Consider the following 9,058-nt stretch of genomic DNA (forward strand, 5'->3'; position numbering starts at 1 on the left):
CCGGGTAGGAAATTACCAAAACATTTGAGTCCCAGAAACGGCCGCAGCTCCATAACATTCTGTGGCCTTGGCGCATTCTTGATGGCCTCCGCCTTGGCGTCAGTGGGTCTGATGCCATCTGCTATGAATGTTCTTCCTAAGAACTCGACCTCTGGAGCCAGGAAACAAACTTCGAGTATTTCAAGCTGAGTATCACGTGATCTAGCCGACTTAGAACCTCTTCCAGGTACTTCAAGTGTTCGATGCTGTCCTGACCTGTGACCAGTAAGTCGTCTTGGAAAACCACAGTGCCTGGAACCGATTTTAGCAGCCTCTCCATGTCCCTTTGGAAAATTGCCGCGACCGATCAAATCCCAAATGGGCATCTATTGTAGATGAACAGACCTTTGTGCGTGTTGATGCAGGTGAGGCCTTTCGAAGATTCTGCCAGCTCCTGCATCATGGAGGCCGAGGTCAGGTCCAAATTGGTGAACATCTTTCCTCCAGCCTGGCTCGCAAATAGGTCGTCTGCCTTGGGTAGCGGGTACTGGTCCTATAGGGGAAAATGGTTAATCGTTAGAAACATATAAAATTCTGACGGGACTGGACAGGTTGGATGCAGGAAGAATGTTCCCGATGTTGGGGAAATCCAGAACCAGGGGACACAGTCAAAGGATAAGGGGAAAGCCACTTAGGATTGATATGAGAAACTTCTTCACGCAGAGAGTTATGAACCTGTAAATTTCTCTACCGCAGCGAGATGCCAACTCATTGGATATATTCAAGAGGGAGTTAGATATGGCCCTGATTGGCTAAAGGGATCAAGGGGTATGGAGAGAAAGCAGGAAAGAGGCATTGAGGTGAATGATCAGCCATGATCTTATTGAATGGTGGTGCAGGCTCGAAGGGCCGAATGGCCGACTCCTGCACCTTTTTTCTATCTTTCTATGTTACCTTATAGTCCCCACAAATTCTGACCGTGCTGTTGCCTTTGAGCACTGGAAAAATAGGACTGGCCCACTTGTTGAACTGCACCGGCGCGATGATGCCTTCTTGCTGCAGCTCAATTTCCACTTTCTCTTGCATCATATATGGCACTGCCCGTGCCTTGTGGTGGATGTGTCATGTACTGGGAACTAAGTCGATCTGCGGCTTTGCCCCTGAGAAACTTCCGATGCATGGCTCAAACAACGATGGGAACTTGCTCAGAACCTGGGCACATGAGGCATCGTCAACGGATGAGAGTGCTCGGATGTCGTCCCAGTTCCAGACGATTTCTCCGAGCCAGGTTCAGCCGAGCAGTGTGGGACCATCTCCTAGTACAATCCATAGTGGGAGTTCGTGCACTGCTCCCTCATCCGAGACTTTTACTGCTGTGCTGCCAATTACAGGGATTAGCTCTTTAGTGTAAGTTCTCAGCTTGGTTTGAACACGGCTCAGCTTGGGCCTGTGTGTCTTGTGTCACCACAGCCTGTCGCAGGCCTTTATGCTCATGTTTGACTGACTTGCATCCGTGTCCAGTTCCATGGATACTGGAAATCCTTCCAATTCGACTTTTAGCATGATCGGTGGACATTTTGTGGTGAGGGTATGCACCCCGTACACTTCTGTCTCCTTTGTTCGAGTCTCCAGTTCAGCCTGATTCACCATGGATCTGCCCTCTTCTGCAACTGGTGCTTTGCAGGGTTTGCAGCTTGTCTGCACATTCACTGGAGGTGTCACATTGTTCCACAGCCTTTACACACAGTTTAAAGCGGCATTGATGGGCTCGACAGCGTAAACAAGGTGTTAACTGCCTGGCATTAACAATCGATGGCGGACTCTGGGTCATCGGAGGTCGTGCAGTTGCCAGCGTGTTCGTTCTGCCATGTGCATTCCTGCCTGAAAACGACGTTACTTTGTGTACAGTACTTGCCAAAACCACTTTATGCTGTGAAATGTGTTTGCTGTTATCGCTGGTGGACATAAGTGCCTGGACTATTGTTATGGCATTGCTCAGATCCGGTGTTTCAACAATTAATAGTTTGCGAAGGATAACCTCGTGGCCAATGCCAAGCACAAAAAAGTCTCTTAGCATTTGCTCAAGGACTCCATCAACTTCGCAATGTCCTGCAAGACGCCTTAGTTGGGCGACGTAGCTCGCCACTTTCTGGCTTTCAGACCGCTGACACGTATAGCATCGATACCTTGCCATCAGAATACTTTCCTTCGTATTTAGGTGCTCCCGGACCAGCGTTCACAATTCCTCATACGATTTGGTTGTTGGTTTCACCAGAGCTCGAAGATTCTTCATCAGGCCATTGGTTGTTGCGCCAGAGACGTTGAGGACGATCGCCCTTCGTTTGGCAGCGTTCTCATCCCCTTCCAGCTCATTGGCCACGAAGTTTTGGTTGAGTCATTCCACAAAGGCTTCCCAATCGTCCCCAACTGAGAATTTCTCCAGGATACCAAGAGTTCTCTACATTTTCACATGGTTGTTCATTATCTCGTCGCCAGTTGTGATGTTCATAATAAAGTAAAGCAACTGAGTACTGTATGCAATGATTAAATGTGACCTTAGCTCATTTTTTCAGAGTCCAGAGTGCTGCTACAGCGTGGGAGGCCTGCTTATATACAGTGCTCCCAAGGGATGCTGGAATTCCTTGGGACTCCAACAGGTAGGCCCTCTGGTGGCGGTATTATACAGGTTGCCTGGGGTTGCATACATAACAATTTCCAGTTCGACTAAGGATGAATCCCACTGATTCTCAGAGCCTTTAAAAGGAGGAGTTTGAACAGGGATCTGTCCACCACAGGGATCACATGGAGACCATTCCAGGAGATGTGGTCTCTGCGGAGAGTTATAATATAACTCTACATCACATTCAGGTTAGAAGGTGACCACAGGGATTGAAGGGACAGTGTGGAAACTGAATTGGCTCTCAGACAAACAGCAGAGAGTTGTGGTGTGCGGTTATTTATTGGACTGGAGGGAGGTACAGAGTACTGTCCCCAGGGCACGCTATTGGAACCACTGCTCTTTTGATATTTATCAATGGTCTGGCCTTGGGGAGACACGGCATAATTTCAAAGTATGCAGATGGCAGCAATCTCAGAAATGAAGTAAACAGTGAGAAGGATAGTCATAGAAATCAGGAGTACATAAACAGATTGATGAAATGGGCAGACATGGCAGATTAAATTTAATGCAGAATGGTTTGAAGTTTTAGAAGGAAAAATGAGCAGAAGTGAATGTAATAGAACAATTTTAAAGGGTCTGCAGTAAGGGAGAGCGCTGTGGGTTTACGGACACAAACTTTCATATCATCATAGCCAGTTCCTCGGAATCGAGGACGTCATGCTTCCACTCCGAAAGTGAGTTTTTTTGGTGGCTGAACAGTCCAATACGAGAGCCACAGACCCTGTTCCAGCTGGGACAGACATTCGTTGAGGGAAGTGTGGGTGGGGCTGGTTTGCAATGCGCTCCTCCACCAGCCTGTTCCCACCGCACAGCACTGCCCTCCAATCATCAAGATTCACAGCGCATCCCTCGACAATATGGACCATTTCCCATATTTCGGGAGCCTCTTATCAACAAAGGCAGACACTGATGCGGAGATTCAACATCGCCTCCAGTGCACCAGGGCAGCTTTCGGCCGTCTGAGGAAAAGAGTGTTTGAAGACCAGGCCCTCAATTCGTTCATGTTAATATGGCTGTTAAACATTAAAATGCAGCCTTTGCTTTATAACTAATGGAATAGAGAACAAAAGCAAGGAAGTTATGTTAAACCTTTATAAATCATTGGTTGGGCATTAGCTAGCTAAAGTACTGTGACCAATTCTGGATGTAAGGATGTCAAGGCCTGAGAGAGGGTGCAGACAAGATTTATCAGAATGGGACCAGGGATGAAAGATTCATTTATGTTGCGAGACTAGAGAAGCTGGGGTTGTGCTACTTGGAGAAGAGAGGTTTATGGGGAGATTTAATAGTAATGTTCAAAACCATGTGGGGTTTTGATAGAGCAGATCATTAAAAACTGTTCCCATTGCAAGGATGCAAGGAGGGTGGGTAACCAGAGGATACAGATTTCAGATAATTGGAAAAAGAACCAGCGGGGAGAAGAGCTGAATGTATTTTTCTGTGAGTTGTGGTCTGGAATGCACTGCATGAAAGGCTGGTGGATTAAGTTCCAATAATGACTTTCAAAAGGCAATTGCATATGTACTTGAAAAGGAGTAACTTGCAGGGGAATGGGGAAATATCACGGGATTAGGATTAATTTGATCGCTCTTTCATAGAGAAGGCACAGACACGATGGGCCGAATGGCCTTCTGTGCTGTATCATTCGATGATCCCAGGAGATGGGATCACTGAGAGGGGTTAGGAGTGGTGCTGAATCAATGTTCCCCAATGTGCATGGGATGGAAGCAGCCTCTCTCTGTACAGCAAGTTACCGAGTGTCTCATTGACACAAACAACACTATTATAATTTACAGTTATAGGTTTCTTTAGTTAATGAGACATGATGTCTGAATTATATTAGTGCTGCCTCCATAAGAGGGGAACTTGAGGAGCTGTGCCGTTAAATGCCGGTAATTGCCGATTTAAATCAAACATCTGCACCGTTTTTAAAGGGGCACAAGCAATAAACACTGTAAATTAACAAATACAAATTAAAAGGAAACGTTACAAGTTAAATTAAAATTCTATACCGACCGATCATGGAAGGCTGTGAGTGTACCGGTGGACACCACTTGCTCCATCTCCAACAATACCCAGGAGCGACCGTAGCTGCGGAAGAAAGGCAGGCAGTCGGGCTGAATGCCTGGACCTTTTGATGGCCTCCTTGGCCAGGCCCAGTAGCAGTCCTACGAGGAGGTACTCTGACCTGCTCACTTGCTCCCATACAGGCTGTTCAATGTACAGGAGCGTGGGACTGAAGTTCAGCCAAAGTTCAAGGGGCAGCACCTTCAAATAGTGGAAGAGGGGCTGCAAAATCTCATACGAGACATAAACGTGAAACACGCAAACCTGGCCACAGAAAATTCAGGTGCCCTGGTAGTCCATGAGCCTACATTAACCATATTGCACGGGACTGCACCATGCAACACCCGCCAGGCCAAGTCCACAATCGATGGGGTACGGTAGCATAGTGGTTATTTTACTAGACTAGTAATCCATAGAAAGTTGTTGAGGCCAGTTCGTTCGATATACTCAAACAGGAGTCAGATGTGGCCCATGCAGCTAAAGGGATCAAGGGGTAGGGAGAGAAAGCAGAAATGGGGTACTGAATTTGCATGATCAGCCATGATCATGTTGAATGGTGTTGCAGGCTCTAAGGGTCAAATGACCTACTCCTGCACATATTTTCCATGTTTCTATGTTTCAGAGACCTGGACTAATAATAGAGACGTGAGTACAAATCCCATCAGGAATTTGAATTCAGTTAATTAAATAAATATGGAATTAAAAAGCGATATCAGTACCAATTTCCATACCTCGGGAATCTACTATCAGCAAGGCACACATTGATGATGAGGTTCAACACCACCTCCAGTGCGCCAGCAGAGATTTTGGCCATCTGCGGATAAGAATGTTCGAAGATCAGGGCCACAAATCTGGCACCAAGCTTATGGTCTACAGGGCAGTGGTGATACCCGCCCTGCTCTATGTCTCAGAGACGTGGACCATGTACAGTAGACACAAAGTGCTGGAGAAATACCACCAAAGATGTATCTGCAAGACCCTGCAAATCCCCTGGGAGGACGTATGTATTCTCGATCAGTCCAACATCTCCAGCATCGATGCACTGACCACACTCGACCAGCTCCGTTGGGTGGGGTGCATTGTTCACATGCCCGGCACAAGACACCCAAAGCAAGCACTCTACTCGGAACTCCTTCACGGCAAGCGAACCCCAGGTGGGAAGAGAAATCGTTTCAAGCATATGTTCAAAGTCTCCTTGATAAAGTGCAACATCGCCATCAACATCGGGGAAAGACCACCCAAAGTGAAAGAAGAGCATCCGGGAGGGCGCAGAGCACCTCGAGTGTCATCGCCGAGAGCATGCAGAAACCAAGCGCAGGCAGCGGAAGGAGCATGCGGCAAACCAGATGTGCCACCCACCCTGTCCTTCAACCACTGTCTGTCCCACCTGTGACAGAGACTGTAATTCCGTATTGGACTGTACAGTCACCTGAGAATTCACTTTTATAGTGGAGGCAAGTCTTCCTCGATTTCACGGGACTGCCGATGATGATGATCAGTAATGGTGAGCATGGAACTACCATATTGTCGGGAAAAGCCCAAATGGTTCACTAATATCCTTTAGAGAAGGAAACCTGGCGTCCTTACCGGGTCTGGGCCTATATTTGACTCCAGACCCACAGCAATGTGGTTGAATCTTACCTGCCCTCTGAAATGGCCGAGCCAACCACTCAGATGTACCAAACCACTATGCCATAGTCAGCACTGTGGGAGCACCTTCACCACATGGACTGCCGCGGTTCATAAAGCGGCTCCCTTCTCGGGCAATCAGCGACGGGCAATAAATGCTGGCCTGGCCAGTGACGCCCACATATTTGTGATTGAACAAATAAAATAAATAAAGGGAGGACTCCCGCGTAGAGAGCCCACCATTGGGCGCTGGGCGAACTGTCTCTAGACCCAGTGTCACTTTTATTGGTTTATTAGAAACAGTCCCCATGTCCGTGTGAATGCGGGTTGATGTTCGGGAGCCCGTGGGCTGCGGACTGAGCCTTCGGCTGATTGGGACATTCATTTACTGCGGGTTAAACAGCGCTGGGATAAAAAGGGGGAGTCGGCTCTACAGCCTCACTTACTTAGGAGGCTTCGCTTGTTATTATGGAGGGGTTGCGGGTTGCGGGTTGCGGTTCTGGTTCTGGGCTTGTTATTTGTGGCAATCTGTTCATTTCAACCGCCCTCTCTCCTTCTCCCCGCAGATAAATGTTGGCTGTCTCCCAAATTCCGCCAAGACTGCGGCTTTCCGGGAATTGAAGGCAGTGAGTGTGTGGGGAGAGGCTGCTGCTTTGATGCCGGGAGCCGGGATGTGCCGCCGTGTTTCTATTCACTGGGCAATCTGCCAGGTGAGTGTATTCTCGGGCCGTCTATATTGTGGGCCAGCGCTTTCCAGGAGCACCCGCAGTCCAGCTGCACTCGGGGATTCCCTGGACAGTATCCTCTCTTTCCCCCTGTCTGGAAACATCAGGTGGAGTTTCAAACCTCTCCATTCCGGGAGTAGAACTGAGGGTGGGTCTGGGACCCTCTCCACTCGGGGGATGGTGGGATTGGGAGTTGGTACATCAGATACTGAGGACAGCAGTTTGACCTTGACCCAGTATCTGAACTTCTAACCATTCTATTGCCGAATGTCACTTGGAAGTCGATGGTTGAATCCCGTCCTATTTAGCTGCACAGGATAGGAGGGCATTGTGAAGGAGCCCAGCTTCCTGCTGCCTCTGACCATTTGCTTTGATTTCTATCGATGAGACCCCAGCCCCTTAAACACAACCAGACCAGTGATGAGCTGGAGCTGGTCAACGGGTTTCCATTAGACGGAGAATGGGAGGGGATGGAAACAAGACGGTGGCCCTGACCTGGGTGGAGTTTCTCGCCCTCCCGGTAACGGTTCCCTTGCCACTCCCCGTGCAGCAACTAACCGCCTGTCATTGACCATCTTGCAGTGTGCACCAAGGATGGGCGGGTCCTGATCGCCATCTCCAAGGATTTGACGCTGCCTCCTGTAAACCTGACCACGGTCCATCTGAAGGATGGACACGGAGCTGAGTGCAGTCCGACCGTGGCCTCTGCAGACACTCTGCTCTTTCAGTTCGCAGTCACTGAGTGTGGAACTACTCAGCGGGTAGGTATTGTGGGCTGGGAGCCCCACCAATGGCTCAGTCGGGTGAGGTAATCTAAAGGGTAATGTGGGCCTTAAAGTAAATAAATGTGATAGACAATACGGGAATGGCAGATTTGCTCAATGTCTTTGCAATCGGTCTTTACAGTATAGGAAGATGATACAGTACCAGAGCTACTCGAAATAATAAATCCGAGAAACTTGCTTGATTTAATACCAGTAAGATAATGAGACTGAACAATGGCGGGTCTCCAGGACATGATGGTCTCTATCCCCAGGTATTAAAATATGTAGGTGAGGATATTGCAGGAACTTTAGTCATGATCTTGCAAAACTCTTGATTGAGGACTTATATCCTTGGTGTGACACATTGAAAATATCACTTTCAGGGTAAGAAAGCGAGATCAGGAAACCATAATCCGTGGCCTAATGCCTGCCGTGGGGACGTTGCTGGAGTATATCCGGGCAGTGACTGAGCACCTGGGCGGATATGAACAAATGGTGTCCGCATTGGTTAGTGAAGGGCCAGTCACGTCTGTCTAACCGAGTTACATTGGTTTCAGGAAGTCACTGGATGATAAGGAAACGTTTATGAATCTATATCTGCAGAAGGTGTTTGGATTCCAGAGAATGGACCAATTGCCTTGAAGGCGACATATTGACCGTTATGGAATTCATTAGGGGAAAGAGACACATTTCCGATATTGGAGATGTAGGCCAATTGATAGCATGTGACTACTTGTTTTCCACAAGGATCTATACTGGGAGTTGGGAGCCGGCTTTACACTATTTCTTACTGCCTTGGATACAGGAATAGTGAGCTGTATAATCCATGTTTGCTGTCAGCACTAAGTACAGTGCACAGTGTGTTGTGTAGATGGGGGGCTGAAGTTGCAAAGGGACTGCCATAGATTAAGTGAGTGAACTCCTTTGGCCGCAGATTTAAACAATGTGGGGCATTGAGATCGTCCATTTTGGAGCTAAAGATCGTTCAGAGTAATTTATAAATGGTCAGTATGGAATTGTGGGGGAGTTCAGGGTGGCAACTCCTTTAGAGAAAACAAAATACATTAAATCACGTGCCCCCCGATCTGGGGGACACTCCAAATATTTCCGCAGCCCCTTTTCTTTTGTTGTTTTTGTTCAGGGTGGCAACTGCAAACCATGATTGAAAAGGCTAACGGAATGGTCAGCATATCTCAGGATCTGGAATACAAAGG

Source organism: Pristiophorus japonicus, chromosome 5 (assembly GCF_044704955.1).
Source record: "Pristiophorus japonicus isolate sPriJap1 chromosome 5, sPriJap1.hap1, whole genome shotgun sequence".
Classification (NCBI taxonomy): domain Eukaryota; kingdom Metazoa; phylum Chordata; class Chondrichthyes; family Pristiophoridae; genus Pristiophorus; species Pristiophorus japonicus.